The 24,285-nt window shown below is 38.1% G+C and overlaps 1 long non-coding RNA gene across 1 annotated transcript in view; it reads left to right on the forward strand.

Annotated features, from left to right (window-relative positions):
- LOC117097312 overlaps positions 1–24,285 on the forward strand; it is a 174,177-nt gene that overhangs the window by 145,769 nt on the left and 4,123 nt on the right. Inside the window, exon 3 of the long non-coding RNA XR_004442914.1 lies at positions 17,839–17,895. This is a non-coding gene — a long non-coding RNA (uncharacterized LOC117097312). The remainder of the gene's footprint in view (positions 1–17,838; positions 17,896–24,285) is intronic.

The following is a 24,285-nucleotide window of genomic DNA, read 5'->3' on the forward strand; positions in this document are numbered from 1 at the left end:
CTGATGTTGAAAACGACACAGAAGACAGATACCAAAGACTTTAAGATGGCATTCGTCATGAGAGGCTATAAATATCTAGAGGCTGCCAGTACATTCAAGTTCAAAGTACAGACATCATGACTAAGCAGAAACTAAACAATATCCAGCAGTAGAGACTCAGAGAGAAACTGAATCATCATATTGGCAAGAGACTGCCTAACTAGAGAATGACAAGTTAATGTTGTTAGTAAAATGACTGTGGACCCTAAATCATCTTTCCTCTCCTTTGACATCAAGACTATACCTGTTACAAGATTAGCAAGAATTCTCTTTGCTTTTTTTTCTCATGTATTTTTTTTGTAACAAAACCCTCATTATTTCATGTTCCAGCAAATATAAAAAGCTAATGGAAAACCAAAGCTTCTGTCTTCCTGTTTGGTATTTCTTTTCTACCATATCACTGATACTGAGCTATCAATCAAATTGTAATCTTATTTATGATTTTTTCTTATTCTAGTTTAGTTTAGAGGAAGTTATAAAACCCATTATTTCATGGCTGGACCATACAATGATTGCTGCCCAATTTTGTTCTTTTCTTTCACATTATGTGTGAGTTTTGGAAAACACTGACAGCAACCAGAAGGTAATCCACAGGATAAGCTCAAATTTGCCAAAACCCCACTGTATGTATGTTTACAGGTGATCTAAATTGTAAGTGGGAAAATAGAAACATACAAATATCTGGGTTGACAGTAAGGAGGATGACAAAAAAAGATTAGTAATTTCATTCTTCCTGATATCCCAAATTTTGAGCAGAATTGCTCTGAGAACAGAATCTCAGGAGGAATGTCAGCTTGGCAGGGGAACAAGACAGAATAAAATGATAACTCGTGAAGCAGGGACAGAAAGGATAGCAGCAGCTTCAGGGCTGTGCAAAGGGCAGCCTGGCACAGGAATGCATTATTTGAGACAGGTTCATAAATGGTTGATTAGTATGACAGGAATGCAGGGGGATCATTTGTCTGGATTGTCCCAAGGTCCTTGACAGAATGTTTTCCCGAAGGCTCTTATACAAAAAGTGAATTCAAATTACTTTGAAAATTGGCTGATGAGTCCAAAGCAAAGAAAAAAAAAAGATAAATTGCAAATGTAGCCAGCTCTAGCAAAGTACCTGAAAATGACAAAGGAACTGATGCCAATTTTAAGTCTTTATCTTAAATTTTCAAAAGTTACCTGAAAGTAGTTTATTAAAAAAAAATGTGGTGACTCAGACTTACTGTATATTCAATACTGAGTTAGGTACCCTGAGTGCAGTGGCCATATATGCTGAGCCAAAATGAAGAATAATTTTATGTCACTTCTGGATGCAAGAGGTAGGAACAAGCATGAGTGACTCTTAGAAACAGAATGTCAACATCCCAGGAATATTAGCTGTGAGCTTTCATCCTTTAACAGATAGCTATGGGTAAGAGGAGTCTGTTTACTAGAGGTAAGTTGGGAGAACTTCTATTGTTTTATAATTATAATTACATTATTAACAAATGATATAAAAATAATTAATATGGTCTGAAAGAGTAAATACAACATATTCTGAAGAGCCCCCAATATTTAGGCTATAGAGGACTTGACACTCTGGATCACATACTGATCTTAACTTCAGGGGATGACTATGACTTTCAGATGAAGAACAGCAGCCATTATGTCTGTGAATCAAGATCCTTTGTATACTACTCATTCAAGATTAGGTTGACTTTTTTAAATGGTAAACTGAAGATGGTTTCTGGTGCAAATGGATTAAGTGTAAAATTCAAATAGACTTGTGAAATTCACAATGATTTACACTTTGATACGAATGGTGTTAATGGAAATAGCATTATAGCACATTTAAAGGTTTTCAGGAACATTATCTCATTTGAGTCTTGCACCCCTATGAGCTCAGTACTCAGTTATTACCCTAGTTTCAAAGATGAGAAAAGTGAGGCCCCAAGAGATTAAGTGATTTTTCTAAGGTTTTACAATATTAATAGATAACTGTAACTCAAATCACATTATTCTACATTTTGTATTTCCTTATCGTAGCTTGTCATATAATAAAGTATCTTGAGCAGGAAAGCTCAGTGGGGAGCCAAGCAATGAGTTATTGTTAATATTTTTTTTCCCTGAACTCCATTGCTGCATGTTTACTACACTAAAAATGTATTTATGTCAGTATAGGTTTGTCTTTTCTACCAGACTGAGCTGCAGGAAAACAGACATCAGCTCCTTTTTGAATGCCAGCCCTCCTTATCTAGTGCGAGTCTGCTGACATGTTAATGTGACTGAGCTGAATTCTAAGACACGAAGTTTTATGCATTTTAAGATAAGAATATATTCTAGAAGCATGCTGTACTATTTCTAAACAAAATCTGTAATTTTGTGATAATGGAAGGAAGAAGAAAACTTGGGGATTGAAAAGGGAGAATATATCTTTATAACAGAATGATTTATATTCCTTTGCTTATATATCCAGTAATGGGACTGCTGGGTCGAATAATATTTCTGCCTCTAGGTCTTTGAGAAATTGTCACACTGTCTTCCACAATGGTTGAACTTATTTACATTCCCACCAATAGTGTAAAAGTGTTCCTTTTTCCCTGCAACCTCGCCAGCCTCTGTTGTTTTTTGACTTTTTAAATAAATTTTTTATATTATACTTTTAAGTTCTAGGGTACATGTGCACAACATGCAGGTTTGTTACATAGGTATACATGTGCCATGTTGGTTTGTTGCACCCATTAACTCATCATTTACATTAGGTATATCTCCTAATGCTATCCCTCCCCCTCCCCCAACCCCACATCAGGCCCCAGGGTATGACTTTTCCTGCCCTGTGTCCAAGTGTTCTCATTGTTCAGTTCCCCGCTATGAGTGAGAACATGCGGTGTTTGGTTTCCTGTCCTTGTGATAGTTTGCTCAGAATGATAGTTTCCAACTTTATCCATGTCCCTGCAAAGGACATGAACTCATCCTGTTTTATGGCTGCACAGTATTCCATGGTGTATATGTGCCACATTTTCTTCATCCAGTCTATCATTGATGGACACGTGGGTTGGTTCCAAGTCTTTGCTATTGTGAATAGTGCCGCAATAAACATATGTGTGCATGTGTCTTTATAGTAGCATGATTTATCATTCTTAGGGTACATACCCAGTAATGGGATCACTGGGCCAAATGGTATTTCTAGTTCTAGATCCTTGAGGAATCGCCACACTGTCTTCCACAATGGTCGAACTAGTTTACAGTCCCACCAACAGTGTAAAAGTTCCGATTTCTCCACATCCTCTCCAGCTTCTGTTGTTTCCTGACTTTTTAATGATCACCGTTCTAACTAGTGTGAGATAGTTTCTCATTGTGGTTTTGATTTGCATTTCTCTGATGGCCAGTGATGATGAGCATTTTTTCGTGTGTCTGTTGGCTGCATAAATGTCTTCTTTTGAGAAGTCTCTGTTCATATCCTTTGCCCACTTTTTGATGGGGCTGTTTGTTTTTTTCTTGTAAATTGGTTTAAGTTCTTTGTAGATTCTGGATATTAGCCCTTTGTCAGATGGGTAGATTGCAAAAATTTTCTCCCATTCTGTAGGTTGCCTGTTCACTCTGATGGTAGTTTCTTTTGCTGTGCAGAAGCTCTTTAGTTTAATTAGATCCCATTTGTCTATTTTGGCTTTTGTTGCCTTTTTAGTAATAGCCATTCAGACTGGTATGAGATAGTATCTCACTGTGGTTTTGATTTGCATTTCTCTAATGATCAGTGATGTTGAACTTTTTTCCATGTGATTGTTGGCCACGTGTGTGTCTTCTTTTGAGAAGTGACTGTTCATGTCCTTTGCCCACTTTTTAATGTTTTTTTTTCTTGTAAATTTGTTTAAGTTCCTTATGGATGATGGATATTAGACCTTTGTCAGGTGGATAGATTGCAAAATTTTTCTCCCATTCTATAGATTGTCTATTTATTGTTTCTTTTGCTGTGCAAAAGCTCTTTAGTTTAATTAGATCCCATTTGTCAATTTTTGCTTCTGTTGAAATTGCTTTTGACATCTTTGTCATGAAATATTTGCCTGTGCCTATGTCCTAAATGGTATTGCCTAGGTTTTCTTCTAGGATTTTTCTAGTTTTGAGTTTTACATTTAAGTTTTTAACCCATCTGGAGTTTAGTTTTGTATATGATGTAAGTAAGAGGTCCAGTTTCAATTTTCTGCATATGGCTAGCCAGTTCTCCCAGCATCATTTATTAAATAGGGAATCTTTTCCCTATTACTTGTTTTTGTCAGGTTTGTTGAAGATCAAATGGTTGTAGGTGTGTGGTCTTATTTCTGGGCTCTCTATTTTGCTCTGTTAGTCTATATGTCTGTTCTTCCACTAGTGCCATGGTGTTTTAGTTACTGTACTAACTGTAGCCCTGTAGTATAGTTTGAAGTCAGTAGTGTGAGGACTCCAGCTTTCTTCTTTTTGCTTAGGATTGCCTTGGCTATTTGACCTCTTTTTTGGTTCCATATAAATTTTAAAATAGTTTTCTTCTAATTTTGTGAAGAATGTCAATGGTAGTTTAATGGGAATCACATTAAACCTATACACTGCTTTGGGCAGGATGGCCATTTTCAAAATATTGATTCTTCCTATCTATGAGCTTGGAATGTTTTTCCATTTGTGTCATCTCTGATTTTTTTGAGCAGTGGTTAGTAGTTCTCCTTAAAGAGGTCCTTCACTTCCCTTATAAGCCGCATTTTTAAGGTATTTTATTTTTTTACGCTAATTTTGAACAGGAGTTCATTCCTGATTTGGCTCTCAGCTTGCCTGTTGGTGTACAGGAATGCTAGTGAGTTTTGTATATTTATTTTGTATTCTGAGACTTTGCTGAAGTTGCTTATCAGGTTAAGAAGCTTGGCCAGGAACAGTGGCTCACACCTGTAATCCCAGCACTTTGGGAGGCTGAGACAGGAGGATCATGAGGTCAGGAGTTCAAGACCAGCCTGGCCAAGATAGTGAAACCCTGTCTCTTCTAAAAATACAAAAATTAGCCAGGTGTAATGGTGGGTACCTGTAATCCCAGCTACTCGGGAGGCTGAGGCAGGACAATTTCTTGAACCCAGGAAGTGGAGGTTGCCATGAATCGAGATCGCACCACTGCACTCTAGCCTAACCTGGGCGACAGAGCAAGACTCCATTTCAAAAAAAAAAAAAAAAAAAGAAAGAAGCTTTTGGGCTGAGACAATGGAGTTTTCTAGATGTATGATCAGAGACATATGTACGTGTATGTTTATTGCAGCACTATTCACAATAGCGAAGACATGAAATCAACTTAAACGCCCATCAATGACAGACTGGATAGAGAAAATGTGGCACATATACACTATGGAATACTATGCAGCCATCAAAAGGGATGAGATCATGTTTTTTGCAGGGACATGGATGGAGCTGGAGGGCATTATCATTAGCAAACTAATGCAGGAACAAAAATACCTCATGTTCTCACTTATAAGTGGGAGCTGAATGGTGAGAAAACATGGACACATGGTGGGGAACAACATATACTGGGGCCTGTCAAAGGGTAGTGGATGGGAAGAGGTAGAGCATCAGGAAGAATAGCTAGTGGGTGCTGGGATAAATACCTGGGTGATGGGATGTTCTGTGCAGCAAACCACCATGGCACATGTTTACCTCTGTAACAAACCTGCACATCCTCCACATGTACCCCTGAACTGAAAAGTTGGAAATACATAAAAAGTCAGGAAACAACAGGTGCTGGAGAGAATGTGGAGAAATTGGAACACTTTTACAGTGTTGGTGGGACTGTAAACTAGTTCAACCATTGTGGAAAATAGTATGGCAATTCCTCAAGGATCTAGAACTAGAAATACCATTTGACCTAGCCATCCCATTACTGGGTATATACCCAAAGGATTATAAATCATACTGCTATAAAGACACATGCATATATATGTTTATTGTGGCACTATTCACAATAGCAAAGACTTGGAACCAACCCAAATGTCCATCAATGACAGACTGGATTAAGAAAATGTGGCACATATACACCATGGAATACTGTGCAGCCATAAAAAAGGATGAGTTTGTGTCCTTTATAGGGACATGGATGAAGCTGGAAACCGTCATTCTCAGCAAACTATCGCAAGAAGAGAAATCCAAACACTGCATGTTCTCACTCATAGGTGGGAATTGAACAATGAGATCACTTGGACACAGGAAGGGGAACATCACACACCGGGGCCTGTCATGGGGTTGGGGGAGAGGGGAGGGATAGCATTAGGAGATATACCCAATGTAAATGACGAGTTAATGGGTGCAGCACACCAACATGGCACATGGCATATGTAACAAACCTGCACATTGTGCAGATGTACCCTAGAACACAAAATATAATAAAAAAATAAAATAAAAAATAAAATAAAAGGGAGGATAATACTTCAGTGTCTTTTCAAGAGAACCTTGGGATATATTTCATGTTATGAAATTTATTCCTGCGTTCTTAGGAAAACCATTGACTTATGTTTACTTGTTAAGTAAATGGTTTATCTATTTTTAATGTATGATTTTATTCTTTATTTCCATTAATTTCTTTATGCTGTGTGTGTTTTTCCAACTACTTGAGTTGAATGTTCATTTATGTTTTTTTAAGGTAATTTTTTTTTTTAATTATTGAAAACATAAGGTTTTGAATTTGAATAAATATTTTATGTCTTACCTACTTTTAAGTTACACAGTATTTTATGTATCTCTTTTTACTAATTATAAAAATCCACTCAATTCAGAAAAGCATGAACAAGAAAGTATCACTCATGATCTTGGCAATAGAGCAGGGATCTGCAAACTACACTTCACAGGCCAAGTCCAGCTCACTCTAAGTTTTTGTTAAAAAAATGTTTTATTGGAAACTAGCCACACCCATTTGTTTACACCGTGTCTATGGCTGCTTTTGTGTTACCCATGGTAGAGCAGAGTAGTTGTGATAGAGACCAGATGGCCTGCAAAGCCCCAAATATTTATTGTCTAGCCCTTTACGGATTTTTTTTTCTTCTGATTCCTGAGTTAGAGAAAACTAACAACATTTTGGTCTCTCTATCTCAGCTCATTTATTTTTGATATCAAAATATTGGCATTTATCTTTCTACCTGTCTGGGGGAAATATTGTCAGTGGTCTTCCTAATACCATTTTCCCCCCTTAATTCTTATTTAGAGAAAATTGCCTATTTGAGGGAATGTGTCTATGTAAAAATACTTAATTTTCTCTACTTTTCTTCAATTAAGAGTGATGTCGAGATATAATTCTGAACAATGAGGGTGCTTCAGTTTCTGATTTCTATAGGGCATACAAACTTAGTAACTTAAATAAATATTTAAAGTTTCTGGGTACTTCTGATCTGGACATGATCGTGGCCAGGCTTATTCGTGTGTCTATGGGCATCTGGTGAGCTGAGTAGAGGTTGGCTGGACTGGAGGGCTGCAGGTGGGACCATTCAGCTCTTCCTCATGTGTCTTTCATATCGATATAGCTGGTTCCTGGTAGTGAGAGGGAGTTCTCATGGCAGTGCCAGTAGTCCAAGTGAGAAAGCAGAAATGTGCAAGTTCATTTTCAAGTCTTTGCTGTGTTGTTTGCTACTGTCCTGGTGGTCAAATCAAGGCACCTGTCCAAGCTCGCAGTCACAACCAAAGAGCATAAATATGAGAGGCATGAGAAATTGGGTCCACACATGCAATCGATTTACCAGATAGACATAGGTAAAGGTGCATGAACAGGGTATCCCTTCCCAAATAAAAAGAGAAGGTATTTCTTCTGCCCAAAAGAGAGATGTGAAGTCTGGAGGTGTGGTCACCACCTTGTGCCTTTGAAGTGACATATACAAGAGCAAAGGTCCATCTATTTGTTGATTACAGTGGAGCACAAAGATAGATCTTGCATTCCCGACATTCTGTTTTTGCCTCTTGAGCAATTGTGGAATGAGTCTGTTGTAGGAGAAAAATAAACCCTTCCTGAATAACCTCCTAGCATAAGGTTTCTGCTAAATATTGCCAAGTATGTTTTTCAGTTAATAATACATTGATAGCATTTCTTATTAGTACATATAAATCTCAATTAGTACATACAAATCCGTTCTCACAAATGGCTTATAATATATGACTCTACCAAAACTTATTTAATGAGCCTCCTCTTCAAGATATTTAGGTAGCTTCCAGATTTTCAGTATTACAAATCATGCTTCAGTGATCACCTTTGCACATATATCTTTGCACACTTCTCCAAGTATCTATATAGGGTATACTTCTGTTAGAGAAATTTTGAAGCATGAACATATTTATGTTGTTAAACATATGGCAAGAAAATTCTGCAAAAAATTGGTAAAATTGACTCACTTATCAATAATTTATGAATATACTTATTGTCCCAAAACTGCTCCAAATTTGGGTTTTGACAATCTTTAAAGATTTTACCAATCTATTTGAAAAATATATATCCCATATTTGTTTTAGTTGATAATGCTTTGATTTTTAGTAAGATTGGCCCCTCTCCACGTATTTATTATTTACATTTTTAAATGAACTTTCTGCTTATATCTTTTACTCATTTTTCTGCTTGTTTGCCTATCTTTTTCTTGCTACATTGTCCTTGCTTTCTACTTACTGTAATATGATTGATTGTTTGTATATGCTTTATGTGTTATATACATGTTCTCCTAGTTTATTGTCTTTTTTTTTGTTAATGTATATTTTCCATGAAGAAGCTCATTTTTGTTCAGAAAAAACTACTAGGTTTTTAAAAGTAATGTTTCTGGATCTTGTCTATGATTTTACATTCCTTTCTTTTTTTTTTAATTATACTTTAAGTTCTAGGGTACATGTGCACAACATGCAGGTTTGTTACATATGTATACTTGTGCCATGTTGGTGTGCTGCACCCATCAACTCATCAGCACCCATCAACTCGTCATTTACATCAGGTATAACTCCTAATGCCATCCCTCCCCCCTCCCCATAATAGGCCCCGGTGTGTGATGTTCCCCTTCCAGAGTCCAGGTGATCTCATTGTTCACTTTCCACCTATGAGTGAGAACATGCGGTGTTTGGTTTTCTGTTCTTGCGATAGTTTGCTGAGAATGATGGTTTCCAGCTGCATCCATGTCCCTACAAAGGACACGAGCTCATCTTTTTTTATGGCTGCATAATACTCCATGGTGTATATGTGCCACATTTTCTTAATGCAGTCTGTCACTGATGGACATTTGGGTTGATTCCAAGTCTTTGCTATTGTGAATAGTGCCGCAATAAACATACGTGTGCATGTGTCTTTATAGCAGCATGATTTATAATCCTTTGGGTATATACCCAGTAATGGGATGGCTGGGTCATATGGTATTTCTAGTTCTAGATCCTTGAGGAATCGCCATACTGTTTTCCACAATGGTTGAACCAGTTTACAATTCCACTAACAGTGTAAAAGTGTTCCTATTTCTCCACATCCTCTCCAGCACTTGTTGTTTCCTGACTTTTTAATGATTGCCATTCTAACTGGTGTGAGATGGTATCTCACTGTGGTTTTAATTTGCATTTCTCTGATGGCCAGTGAAAACGAGCATTTTTTCATGTGCCTGTTGGCTGTATGCATGTCTTCTTTTGAGAAATGTCTGTTCATATCCTTTGCCCACTTTTTGATGGGGTTGTTTGTTTTCTTCTCGTACATTTGTTTGAATTCTTTGTAGGTTCTGGATATTAGCCCTTTGTCAGATGAGTAAATTGCAAAAATGTTCTCCCATTCTGTAGGTTGCCTGTTCACTCTGATGGTATTTTCTTTTGCTGTGCAGAAGCTCTTTAGTTTAATTAGATCCCATTGGTCAAATATGGCTTTTATTGCCATTGCTTTTGGTGTTTTAGACATGAAGTCCTTGCCCATGCCTATGTCCTGAATGGCATTACCTAGGTTTTCTTCTAGGGTTTTTATGGTATTAGGTCTAACATTTAAGTCTCTAATCCATCTTGAATTAATTTTCGTATAAGGAGTAAGGAAAGGATCCAGTTTCAGCTTTCTACTTACGGCTAGCCAATTTTCCGAGCACCATTTATTAAATAGGGAATCCTTTCCCCATTTCTTGTTTTTCTCAGGTTTGTCAGAGATCAGATGGCTGTAGATGTGTGGTATTATTTCTGAGGACTCTGTTCTGTTCCATTGGTCTATATCTCTGTTTTGGTACCAGTACCATGCTATTTTGGTTATTGTAGCCTTGTAGTACAGTTTGAAGACAGGTAGCATGATGCCTCCAGCTTTGTCCTTTTGACTTAGGATTGTCTTGGCAATGTGGGGTCTTTTTTGTTTCCATATTAACTTTAAAGTAGTTTTTTCCAATTCTGTGAAGAAAGTTATTGGTAGCTTAATGGGGATGGCATTAAATCTATAGATTACCTTGGGCAGTATGGCCAATTTCACAATATTGATTCTTCTTATCCATGAGCATGGAATGTTCTTTTTTGTGTGTGTGTCCTCTTTCTTAAAACTACAAAAAATTCTAAATTTTCTTTCCATTTCTTTTGTGGTTTTAAAATATATCTAAGTCTTCTATCCATTTGAATTTTTTTTTATTATTATTATACTTTAAGTTCTAGGGTACATGTACATAACGTGCAGGTTTGTTACATATGTATACTTGTGCCATGTTGGTGTGCTGCACCCATCAACTCGTCAGCACCCATCAATTCATCATTTATATCAGGTATAACTCCCAGTGCAATCCCTCCCCCCGCCCCCTCCCCATGATAGGCCCCAGTGTGTGATGTTCCCCTTCCCGAGTCCAGGTGATCTCATTGTTCAGTTCCCACCTATGAGTGAGAACATGTGGTGTTTGGTTTTCTGTTCTTGTGATGGTTTGCTAAGAATGATGGTTTCCAGCTGCATCCATGTCCCTACAAAGGATGCAAACTCATCCTTTTTTATGGCTGCATAGTATTCCATGGTGTATATGTGCCACATTTTCTTAATCCAGTCTGTCACAGATGAACATTTGGGTTGATTCCAAGTCTTTGCTATTGTGAATAGTGCCGCAATAAACATACATGTGCATGTGTCTTTGTAGTAGAATAATTTATAATCCTTTGGGTATATGCCCAGTAGTGGGATGGCTGGGTCATATGGCACATTTAGTTCTAGATCCTTGAGGAATTGCCATACTGTTTTCCATAATGGTTGAACTAGTTTACAATCCCACCAACAGTGTAAAAGTGTTCCTATTTCTCCACATCCTCTCCAACATCTGTTGTTTCCTGACTTTTTAATGATTGCCATTCTAACTGGTGTGAGATGGTATCTCATTGTGGTTTTGATTTGCATTTCTCTGATGGCGAGTGATGATGAGCATTTTTTCATGTGTCTGTTGGCTGTATGAATATCTTCTTTTGAGAAATGTCTGCTCATATCCTTTGCCCACTTTTTGATGGGGTTGTTTGTTTTTTTCTTGTATATTTGTTTGAGTTCTTTGTAGATTCTGGATATTAGCCCTTTGTCAGATGAGTAGGTTGCAAAAATTTTCTCCCATTCTGTACGTTGCCTGTTCACTCTGATGGTAGTTTCTTTTGCTGTGCAGAAGCTCTTTAGTTTAATTAGATCCCATTTGTCAATTTTTGCTTTTGCTGCCATTGCTTTTGGTGTTTTAGACATGAAGTCCTTGCCCATGCCTATGTCCTGAATGGTATTACCTAGATTTTCTTCTAGGGTTTTTATGGTATTAGGTCTAACATTTAAGTCTCTAATCCATCTTGAATTAATCTTCTTATAAGGAGTAAGGAAAGGATCCAGTTTCAGCTTTCTACTTATGGCTAGTCAATTTTCCCAGCACCATTTATTAAATAGGGAATCCTTTCCCCATTTCTTGTTTCTCTCAGATTTGTCAAAGATCAGATGGCTGTAGATGTGTGGTATTATTTCTGAGGACTCTGTTCTGTTCCATTGGTCTATATCTCTGTTTTGGTACCAGTACCATGCTGTTTTGGTTACTGTAACCTTGTAGTATAGTTTGAAGTCAGGTACTGTGACACCTCCAGCTTTGTCCTTTTGACTTAGGATTGTCTTGGCAATGCGGGGTCTTTTTTGGTTCCATATGAACTTTAAAGCAGTTTTTTCCAATTCTGTGAAGAAAGTCATTGGTAGTTTGATGGGGATGGCATTGAATCTATAAATAACCTTGGGCAATATGGCCATTTTCACGATATTGATTCTTCCTATCCATGAGCATGGTATGTTCTTCCATTTGTTTGTGTCCTCTTTGATTTCACTGAGCAGTGGTTTGTAGTTCTCCTTGAAGAGGTCCTTTACATCTCTTGTAAGTTAGATTCCTAGGTATTTTATTCTCTTTGAAGCAATTGTGAATGGAAGTTCATTCATGATTTGGCTCTCTGTTTGTCTGTTACTGGTGTATAAGAATGCTTGTGATTTTTGCACATTGATTTTGTATCCTGAGACTTTGCTGAAATTCCTTATCAGCTTAAGGAGATTTTGGGCTGAGACGATGGGGTTTTCTAAATATACAATCATGTCATCTGCAAACAGGGACAATTTGACTTCTTCTTTTCCTAACTGAATACCTTTATTTCTTTCTCTTTCTCTTGCCTGATTGCCCTAGCCAGAACTTCCAACACTATGTTGAATAGGAGTGGTGAGAGAGGACATCCCTATCTTGTGCCAGTTTTCAAAGGGAATTTTTCCAGTTTTTGCCCATTCAGTATGATATTGGCTGTGGGTTTGTCATAAACAGCTCTTATTATTTTGAGGTACGTTCCATCAATACCGAATTTGTTGAGCGTTTTTAGCATGAAGGGCTGTTGAATTTTGTCAAAAGCCTTTTCTGCATCTATTGAGATAATCATGTGGTTCTTGTCTTTGGTTCTGTTTATATGCTGGATTACGTTTATTGATTTGCAAATGTTGAACCAGCCTTGCATCCCAGGGATGAAGCCCACTTGATCATGGTGGATAAGCTTTTTGATGTGCTGCTGAATCCGGTTTGCCAGTAATTTATTGAGGATTTTTGCATCGATGTTCATCAGGGGTATTGGTCTAAAATTCTCTTTTTTTGTTGTGTCTCTGCCAGGCTTTGGTATCAGGATGATGTTGGTCTCATAAAATGAGTTAGGGAGGATTCCCTCTTTTTCTATTGATTGGAATAGTTTCAGAAGGAATGGTACCAGCTCCTCCTTGTACCTCTGGTAGAATTCAGCTGTGAATCCATCTGGTCGTGGACTTTTTTTGGTGGGTAGGCTATTAATTATTGCCTCAATTTCAGAGCCTGCTATTGGTCTATTCAGGGATTCAACTTCTTCCTGGTTTAGTCCTGGAAGAGTGTAAGTGTCCAGGAAATTATCCATTTCTTCTAGATTTTCTAGTTGATTTGCGTAGAGGAGTTTGTACTATTCTCTGATGGTAGTTTGTATTTCTGTGGGGTCGGTGGTGATATCCCCTTTATCATTTTTTATTGCGTCTATTTGATTCCTCTCTCTTTTCTTCTTTATTAATCTTGCTAGCGGTCTGTCAATTTTGTTGATCTTTTCAAAAAGCCAACTCCTGGATTCATTGATTTTTTGGAGGGTTTTTTGTGTCTCTATCTCCTTCAGTTCTGCTCTGATCTTAGTTATTTCTTGCCTTCTGCTAGCTTTTGAATATGTTTGCTCTTGCCTCTCTACTTCTTTTAATTGTGATGTTAGAGTGTCTATTTTAGATCTTTCCTGCTTTCTCTTGTGGGCATTTAGTGCTATAAATTTCCCTCTACACACTGCTTTAAATGTGTCCCAGAAATTCTGGTATGTTGTATCTTTGTTCTCATTGGTTTCAAAGAACATCTTTATTTCTGCCTTCATTTCGTTATGTACCCAGTAGTCATTCAGGAGCAGGTTGTTCAGTTTCCATGTAGTTGAGTGGTTTTGATTGAGTTTCTTGGTCCTGAGTTCTAGTTTGATTGCACTGTGGTCTGAGAGACCGTTTGTTATAATTTCTGTTCTTTTACATTTGCTGAGGAGTGCTTTACTTCCAATTATGTGGTCAATTTTGGAATAAGTGTGATGTGGTGCTGAGAAGAATGTATATTCTGTTGATTTGGGGTGGAGAGTTCTCTAGATGTCTATTAGGTCCATTTGGTGCAGAGATGAGTTCAGTTCCTGGATATCCTTGTTAACTTTCTGTCTCGTTGATCTGTCTAATGTTGACAGTGGAGTGTTGAAGTCTACCATTATTATTGTATGGGAGTCTAAGTCTCTTTGTAAGTCTCTAAGGACTTGCTTTATGAATTTGGGTGCTCCTGTATTGGGTGCATATATATTTAGGTTAGCTCTTCCTGTTGAATTGATCCCTTTACCATTATGTAATGGCCTTCTTTGTCTCTTTTGTTCTTTCATGGTTTAAAGTCTGTTTTATCAGAGACTAGTATTGCAACCCCTGCTTTTTTTTGTTCTCCATTTGCTTGGTAGATCTTCCTCCATCCCTTTATTTTGAGCCTATGTATGTCTCTGCATGTGAGATGGGTCTCCTGAATACAGCAGACTGATGGGTCTTGACTCTTGATCCAGTTTGCCAGTCTGTGTCTTTTAATTGGAGCATTTAGTCCATTGACATTTAAGGTTAATATTGTCATGTGTGACCGTGATCCGGCCATTATGATATTAACTGGTTATTTTGCTCGTTAGTTGATACAATTTCTTCCTAGCCTTAATGGTCTTTACATTTTTGCATGTTTTTGCAATGGCTGGTACCAGTTGTTCCTTTGCATGTTTAGGGCTTCCTTCAGGGTCTCTTGTAAGGCAGGCCTGGTGGTGACAAAATCTCTAAGCATTTGCTTATCTGTAAAGGATTTTATTTCTCCTTCACTGATGAAACTTAGTTTGGCTGGATATGAAATACTGGGTTTAAAATTCTTTTCTTTAAGAATGTTGAATATTGGCCCCCACTCTCTTCTGGCTTGTGTAGTTTCTGCCGAGACATCTGCTGTTAGTCTGATGGGCTTCCCTTTGTGGGTAACCCGACCTTTCTCTCTGGCTGCCCTTAAGATTTTTTCCTTCATTTCAACTTTGGTGAATCTGGCAAGTATGTGTCTTGGAGTTGCTCTTCTGGAGGAGTACCTTTGTGGCATTCTCTGTATTTCCTGAATTTGAATGTTGGCCTGCCTTACTAGGTTGGGGAAGTTCTCCTGGAGGGTATTCTGAAGAGTGTTTTCCAACTTGGTTCCATTTTCCCCCTCACTTTCAGGCACCCCAATCAGACGTAGATTTGGTGTTTTTACATAATCCCATACTTCTTGCAAGCTTTGTTCATTTCTTTTTCTTCTTTTTTCTTTTGGTTTCTCTTCTCGCTTCATTTCATTCATTTGCTCCTCAATCGCTGATACTGTTTCTTCCAGTTGATCGAGTCAGTTACTGAAGCTTGTGTATTTGTCACGTATTTCTCGTGTCATGGTTTTCATCTCTGTCATTTCGTTTATGACCTTCTCTGCATTAATTAGTCTAGCTGTCAATTCTTCCTCTCTTTTTTCAAGATTTTTAGTTTCTTTGCGCTGGGTACGTAATTCCTCCTTTAGCTCTGAGAAGTTTGATGGACTGAAGCCTTCTTCTCTCATCTCGTCAAAGTCATTCTCTGACCAGCTTTGATCCGTTGCTGGCGATGGGCTGCACTCCTTTGCAGGGGGAGATACGCTCTTATTTTTTGAATTTCCAACTTTTCTGCCTTGCTTTTTCCCCATCTTTGTGGTTTTATCTGCCTCTGGTCTTTGATGATGGTGACGTACTGATGGGGTTTTGGTATAGGTGTCCTTCCTGTTTGATAGTTTTCCTTCTAACAGTCAGGACCCTCAGCTGTAGGTCTGTTGGAGATTGCTTGAGGTCCACTCCAGACCCTGTTTGCCTGGGTATCAGCAGCAGAGGTTGCAGAAGATAGAATATTGCTGAACAGCGAGTGTACCTGTCTGATTCTTCCTTTGGAAGCTTCCTCTCAGGGGTGTACTCCACCCTGTGAAGTGTGGGGTGTCAGACTGCCCCTAGTGGGGAATGTCTCCCAGTTAGGCTACTCAGGGGTCAGGGACCCACTTGAGCAGGCAGTCTGTCCCTTCTCAGATCTCAACCTCCGTGTTGGGAGATCCACTGCTCTCTTCAAAGCTGTCAGACAGAGTTGTTTGCATCTGCAAAGGTTTCTGCTGCTTTTGTTGTTGGTGTTGTTAACTGTGCCCTGTCCCCAGAGGTGGAGTCTACAGAGACAGGCAGGTTTCCTTGAGCTGCTGTGAGCTCCACCCAGTTCGAGCTTCCCAGCAGCTTTTTTTACCTAATTAAGCCTCAGCAATGGCGGGCGCCCTTCCCCCAGCCTCGCTGCTGCCTTGTGGTTAGATCACAGACTGCTGTGTTAGCAATGAGGGAGGCTCCGTGGGCGTGGGACCCTCCCGGCCGGGTGTGGGATATATTCTCCTGGTGTGCCCGTTTGCTTAAAGTGCAGTATTGGGGTGGGAGTTACCCGATTTTCCAGGTGTTGTGTGTCTCAGTTCCCCTGGCTAGGAAAAGGGATTCCCTTCCCCCTTGCGCTTCCCAGGTGAGGCGATGCCTTGCCGTGCTTCGGCTCTCACTGTTCGGGCTGCAGCAGCTGACCAGCACCGATTGTCCGGCACTCCCTAGTGAGATGACCCCAGTACCTCAGTTGGAAATGCAGAAATCACTGGTCTTCTGTGTCGCTCGTGCTGCGAGTTGGAGACTGGAGCTGTTCCTATTCGGCTATCTTGCTCTGCCACCTGAATTTTTTATATGTGTTTAGTGTGGGAAGAAATATAACACTTTTCTTCCAAATTAATGACTATTAGTAAAAGTGGTCTTTGTTGTGTGTGTGTTTGTGTGTGTGTATACACATCTTTGTCAGGTTATGTTATGAGTCGTATTTTGGCTTTGAAAAGGATAATAGGAAGAGTTTTATCTTTACATGATCTGGAAATGTTTAAATAACATAAGAATATTTTTAAAAGGCTTGCAAAGATTTTTTATAAATAATGGCAATTTTTGGGAGTAACTCTTTTGGGGAGTAACTTTATTTCATTTGTTATTTTTGTTCTGTTTAGGTTTTCTTTATTTTCTGGAATTTCTTTTGATAATTTATATTTTCCTAGAAAACTGTCAGTGGTTAGCTAGTAGTTTGTTTTGTTAAAATATTTTTCTACCCATTTGCAGACAATTTACTTTCACATATATTTACGCATTCCAAGTTCTATTATCTAATTCATTAATTTCTGGTTCTTCTTTATTCGTTTTTTCATTTTGTCTTTCTTAGGGATTTTCTTATTGCTGCTGTTCTTGAAATGAATACCTTATTGTTCAGTGCTGTAAGTGTTTCAGGCTATAAATTTTTCTCTCTGTATAGCTTTGACCATATGTCTTAGTTTTCAAGTTTCAATACTTGAAAATGAAGTATTTTCATTTTTATTATTTTGTAATTATTCTTTTGATGTATTTCAGTAATACATTTTCTGAGAAGCAGTTTACATTTTTAAGAGATAGGACTGTTTTTCTTACATTTCAATTCTGCTATTACTTGCTAGTTTATGGAATTCTAGATGAAAATTAATTTAAGTTATTTGTGCTTTTTGGTCTCTATGATGTTTTCCTTGAGGGTTAATATACAATCACATTTCCTAAGTGATCTAATGATCTACAGATGCTTTATGGTGAATTCCCCATTTTTATGGCAATATATAAAGTATCTAACGACATATATATTCTGTATTTTGCCATTTAATAGATATAAACATATATTAGTATTTTATATTATTATGTTACTCAGCATAATCCTTCAATTCCCTTTTCATAAAGCCTCTGTGATGCTGTTAAAGCAGATTTCTGGGCACCATTCCTAAAGACTCCGATTGGGTGAGTCTAAAATCCAAAGAAAAGTCCTACCACAGTGAGCATGCTCTTTGCTGCATGGGAGATAGGATTGGCTGAGGGAAGCCCTGTATATTCAGATCTTTTGTTTGACAATTTGTGTTTATTTATTCAGCTCAGCTGACTCTGTTAGGAAGCAATACAACTAACTACTTCTTCATCTCCTTCCCCTTTTTGATCTCCAGATCATTTCTCAGGGTTAGAAGTATCACGATATATTGGCACTCTGTGCTCTATCTCAATTTTGTTAAAAACATATTGGTTGGATTGTAGTTTCATTGAACATGGAATTTTCTCTCTCGTATTATTTTGCTGCTCTGGTGGTTTTAAAGAGAGATCATTTTCAAGAGAAGTTTTTTTTGTTTATTTTTCTTTAGTTCTGCTATTTCTTTAATTATCTCAATCTGTAATCTTATATCTTATCTATCGCTTTGCAAAGTCTATGTTTCCCTTAATTTTCTCAAGTGCAGAGCATTTTCTGCCTAAAAAATATTCCAGAGTCAAACTTCTTAATCTAGTTTCAGTGTGCTACATTTATGTTCTCATTTTGAAATATTATTCTTGCATAGCTTCTCCATCTTCTTTTCTATTTTATTTCAATAACACAGGCTTATGTAGGTTTGATCTCCCGTATCCCCAGTGATAGTGTAGTTATATTCTTGGGATCACTACCTATTTTCCAGGGAATTATTAAGATCCTTCCTTTAAAGTCCATGTTGGACAATTTAGCTGTATCATGTATCAGATATTCCATATTTCAGTTATTCAGCAGCCTGAGCATGATAAGAAGTTGAGTACCTTGTCACTCACAACTGGGTAATTAGGTAAAATTCTGTGAAACATTTCTTGATGTTTGAAAAATGGTGACAGAGTACAGTTTGAGAAGATGGAGATGATCCTTTCCTGCCCAGAGATGTAGACATCCGTTGTGGAGTCACCTTCTTCAGGGACAACTTGTCACACTAATTTGACAGCGCTTGGGGGAAATGTTCCATGGTTCATGGACTTTCTATATCAGAAGGTGAATATGTTTTCTCCACCATGGATAGCTACCCTTAGTGCTATTGATTGGGAGCTATGAAAATGTCAGAAATTCAATCTTTTTCTGTGCCTTATCTTCATCTTCAGACTTTGCCCCTGTAGGACATATTTTGGTAGCAATACAATGTACCACAATGCTCTTTGCAGATAAGGAAACTAAGGCATGGAGATGATAAGTAAGTCAATCAGCCCCAAGTTTAGAGATGGAATGTGTAAATAGGTGACCTAACAGCCTGGCTCTTTACCACTATCCCTTCTTTTTACCAATATTTGTTGAAGGCCGATGATATAAAGCCCTTAGCTGGTAGGGCATCGTAATATGATTTCACAGGAGAGCTTGAGATTTTTAGATCTACAGATAATACATAAGCCTTTTTTAGGCAAAGTACTCGCTGTCTCCTCAATTTATGAGTCTTTCAATTTATATGCTTGCTGATGTCTCTTTCTGCCAATTCTCTCCTGGAAATGCACACAGACATATAATAGCTAAAAGGCAGTCTGCCTGAGAGAGCAGAAAGAGAATAGAGGTACAAACCATGGCAAATGCAATAATCCACCTTTGGATAATTGAAAACTGATTAAATAGTATGATTATTTTTCTAGATTTGTCCAAGGCTTTCTAATAATAATCTAAAACATGGTAGTTGTTTTGTAACTCTTGTGATAGGATTACTCTTTCAGGTGTCTGCTAAAGATATGATTAAGATGAATTCATTAATTAATCAAACATTCTGTTCAGTTCTCCTTTTATCCCCCTCTTCTAACTGCAGTTGATATTTTTCCAGGGCACAGGAGGTATCATGATTCAATTGGCTGAGGGAAACAAATAGCATTTTTCGATAACAACTCAGTCAGAGGTCAGTTGCCAAGATTTTATTGTTCATCCCCACACAGTAAGATGATTTCTTTCTCTTGTCTTTAGCTTGATACCAATATGAGGCAGCCTAAGTTTCCTCTGCTATGTTTGGTGATTGATTTGATTTTTGTAGCCAGGGAAGCATCCTTTCACTGCATGAAGACCTGGGTCTACCAAGGCTTCTGCAGAGAACTGCTGGAGCACAAAGGATTCATCTCAAAGTTTGTTTTAGAGAGACTTGGGAAATTTTAAAAGCTTACCGAGGCAGTACAGCAAATGTAGCCTAATATTAATACCGTAGACTACCAGGAATAGCAAGTCCAAAGCAACTAACCTTACTTCCGGCATCTAGGCTGGCAAAGTTCATTGATCAGGTTCTCTAAACTGTGCTCTGCCCATATCTACCTTTAAATTATTTCCATTATTCCAGAAACTAATATACTCCATAAGGCTAAGACCAAATAATCTAAGTTAATAAAAGCAAGTAAGTAAACGAACAACTATCTGACAGCCTTGCATGGAGCAATAAACCATCTAGGTAGTCCTTACAGTTCTGAAGTTTTCCTCTCACATTCAGCAGAGCTCTTAACCATCCTTCTGGATTTTACCATATCATTTAACTCTTTCCCCTATCATACAAATGAGAAAACTTAGGTAATAGTTGTAATTATGTAGGTTATTCTACTTCTCAATAGAAGTATGACGCAGGGTGTCTTGATCTGTCTTGAACTAGGCTCCCTGGTTTTTGTAGAATCACTGACTGATTTCCTTCATGCCATTTGGATTTTTTTAGCCTCTGGATTCTTCTCCTCAACTCTACTTAAGAGCCAGTAGTATTTATTGAAAGAATACTACGTTTCTAGGTATCTTACGTCATTACCTTTAATCCTCCCAAGAACCCTAGCAGGCATCAATACTAATTCTGTTTCACAAATAAAGAAATTGACGTTGAACTAGTAAGTGGTGGAACCTCTGTCTGAGTCTGAGACTCGACTCAGGACTCTCTCATTCAAAGTAACCATGAAATTTCAATTCATATAAAAAGGAGAATCTTTATGCCAATACAAGTTTTCAGGGTTTGAGGAAGATATCAATGAAACTACCATGAACTGGCTCACTTTATTATTTCTCACAAAAGGTAGTTGTTGTAAACTTTTTTGCTTAGATTTTGCTTTGTGCACAGTCTGTTTCTATGTAGCATGGCATGAGAGGAAGAAAAATTATTCAAAATTCAGTAACTTCTGTATTGATAAATATGGATATCAAATCCAGATGATACAGATTCCTATGTTTTTGGAAAGGAGAAATAAAGAGGAAAGGTTTATGTAAAGAGGATTAAAGAAACTTCTCCAAAATCCAACAGCACAAGGGGATTTTTATTAGCTTTACAAACAAGAATAGAACTTTGAACAGTTCATAAACTCAAAGTCAGTCTGACCCTTTGCCAGGAAACATGAATTCTCTTTCCAGTGGGTAACAATCAGTGTTGGATTAGTCAGCACCTGTCCCTCTTCTTCCCCATTTCATTTGTTTCTGCTAATAAACTGGCAATTATTTGCATTTAAGGTCTACCATATTGATGATATTTGAAACTGTAAATTGGATTTGCTGTCTGAGGTATGGGGTAAATACAGATAAAAGGAAATTAACATTGGCAGCAGGTGAAGAAGATACCAGCCGTTTCGGAAAGGTGAAAGAACTTCAGTGCAATAGCCTTACCCCTCCAAAGTCAAGGGCAGAAAGCATTTTAAGAAGGAGTGATCACTAGAATCAGATGCTATGTAGAGTTCAAGGATGACAAAAGCTGATCAAGGGGCCATTAGTTTGAATGATTAAGAGGGCAATAATTTCTTTGAATGATGCTATTTTAGCTTTCAGCGGTAGGGACAAAAGCTTTAAAAAGGGAGAAGTAAAAGGGCCACATCCGTGTGGGCTACTGTTATGTTTATTCTATTATTTAATTGTAATGATATTATTTCCTAGTAATCCAATCTAAATGCTGATCAAAAATTGACTTAGGTACATATGTAGTTATTAACCCTGAAATGATTTAAAATGAATTTTAAAAATGCCTTTTCTAACTAAGGCTAATTTTTTTCTCCTGGAAGTCTAAAAGACTGCACTATTAGGACCATTTTGAGCAGAGAATTTATTATACAAGGTACAATCTCACTGTAACAAGTAACCTTGTTTAGAAGGAAATACACGTTTTTGGTTTAGTTTGAAAAGGTGAGTAGAAGAGAAAACAGCAAATTACAAATAAGAGGCAATGTCTACTTTGGGATTTTAAATTTTTTTCCTGCTCCCAAGTCTGTAAAACTCAATGAGCCACAATGAGTATAATATAATAAGGTGTTCATAGTTTCCCTTTACAGACTTTCAGGCAGACCAGCCCTATAAGTTCTGTAGCTGCACACTGATGCTCTAACACAAGGGAGGTTGCATTTCTATAGGTGCTACCACTGATCACACCACCTGAAAATGCTGAGTGAATTGCTTTAAAAAACGTGGCTGTCAGACCTCCACAGTGTCAAGTGTGTATTCATTTAATTAGAACTAGGCACCAACAACAGAGAAATGACAATGACTAAAATCAAGAGTCTCTGATGACCAGGGAAATTGTTACAAATGTCCAGGGTGTACTGACTCTAAATCAGGAGGCCTAAGTTCAAGGCCCCATGGTGTTGTTTGTGTGATTATGAACAAGTTATTTAACCTCTTGATGTGTTTCCACATTGTATAGAAGAATAATGACATAATGACATCTGGACCACCAACTGACCTGCAGAGTCACAGAGAGATGGCCAGTGTAAACCCTCAAGCAACTACATGTGAAAGTAATTAGTGTTATTAGCATTTCTGTTTTGATTCCCCCAATGCTTTATTTTATATTTGGCATTAGAAATATTTTCTGGACAGATCTGCCAAGGTAGAAAATGTTAGTAGTTGAGAACTATTTTGAAATTATCCTTTTATTTCGTACCTAAAAACCAAAACCCCCAAATCCAACAAATAAACAGCATTACCAACCTATAAACAAACTGAACTACTGAGAGAAGTAATTTTCTCAATGTTGTCCAAGTAGTGAGTGGAAATCCCTAGAAAAAAACACATTCTTGGACTTCCAGATTTTTATGTCTTCATGCAGCATGACAAACACAAGTACTCAATAATTACGTGTTTTAATGAGAAAATAAAAATAAGAGGCATCTTTTTCTACTTAGTCAGTTGCATCTTTCTGTGAAATAAACCCAGCTTCTAACATTTTCTTCAGGGTAGTAGTTGTGCCTCTCCAGCTCAAGCTCTCTCTATCCAACTGTGGCAGAAAAAGCTGTATTATACCCTTACTCTGCCCCTTGGAATGGGGCCACAGTGGAATGGTGCAGAAATGGGCACGTGCCCCTAGGAAATGCTCTGGGAATTTTCTATCTTGATTCTGAGGGTATAAGTTGTGAAACTTGGCAGCTGTCAGTGACCTTGTTTCCTGTATAAATTTCTAGAGTCCTAGAGAGGTGGTCTGGAGGGAGGAGAAGAAAGGAGAGAAGAGAAGAAGAGTGGTGAGGGGAGAAGAGGGAAGAGGAGAAAGCTCTTGTATAGAGTGGAAAAGACACCACTATGAAGCCCAAGTCTTTTCAATCTTTGTTTCAGACCAGACTATTTATTTCAGCAGGCTAGTGTTTTTCTCTGGATCCTTTGACAGACACACTGGTGAGCATATGGACTTTGTGGTCAGCGGAACTGAGCTTGGATCCTAGAGTCATTTACTGGCTGTGTGACCTTAGGAAAGCTATTTAAATTCTAGAGTCTCAGTTCCTTAATCTGTATAAAAGGATAAAAGGTCCTCATCTTGTAAAGTTTTTCTAAAGCTTAAATAAGGTATTGTGTGCAAAATGCTTAATTCAAGCCTTGTGTGAATTAGACACCTAGTAAAATACAGCCCTTAGAATCGTAGGTTTTTGGAATTAGGGAATGCTAGGGCAGAAAGGATTATTGGAAACCATCTGGCTTGTTGATTCTCATAAGACCCTTTAGAGTCTTTTTTTTTTTTTTTTCTTTTTTTGAGGCGGAGTCTCGCTCTGTCGCCCGGACTGGAGTGCAGTGGCCAGATCTCAGCTCACTGCAAGCTCCGTCTCCCGGGTTTACGCCATTCTCCTGCCTCAGCCTCCCGAGTAGCTGGGACTACAGGCGCCGCCACCTCGCCCGGCTAGTTTTTGTGTTTTTAGTAGAGACGGGGTTTCGCCGTGTTAGCCAGGATGGTCTCGATCTCCTGACCTCGTGATCCGCCCGTCTCGGCCTCCCAAAGTGCTGGGATTACAGGCTTGAGCCACCGCGCCCGGCCTGACCCTTTAGAGTCTTAAGCGCTCTCTAAAGACAGATAACATCGGAAGAAAACAGGACCTCTGCACCTCAACTCTCACTTCACACAGAAAGCCTCTATTTTTGTGTCATATTTTGGAATTTCTAGTTTAAAAAGTAAT

The sequence above is a fragment of the Trachypithecus francoisi genome, unplaced genomic scaffold (assembly GCF_009764315.1).
Source record: "Trachypithecus francoisi isolate TF-2019V2 unplaced genomic scaffold, Tfra_2.0 Lachesis_group15, whole genome shotgun sequence".
Lineage (NCBI taxonomy): Eukaryota > Metazoa > Chordata > Mammalia > Primates > Cercopithecidae > Trachypithecus > Trachypithecus francoisi.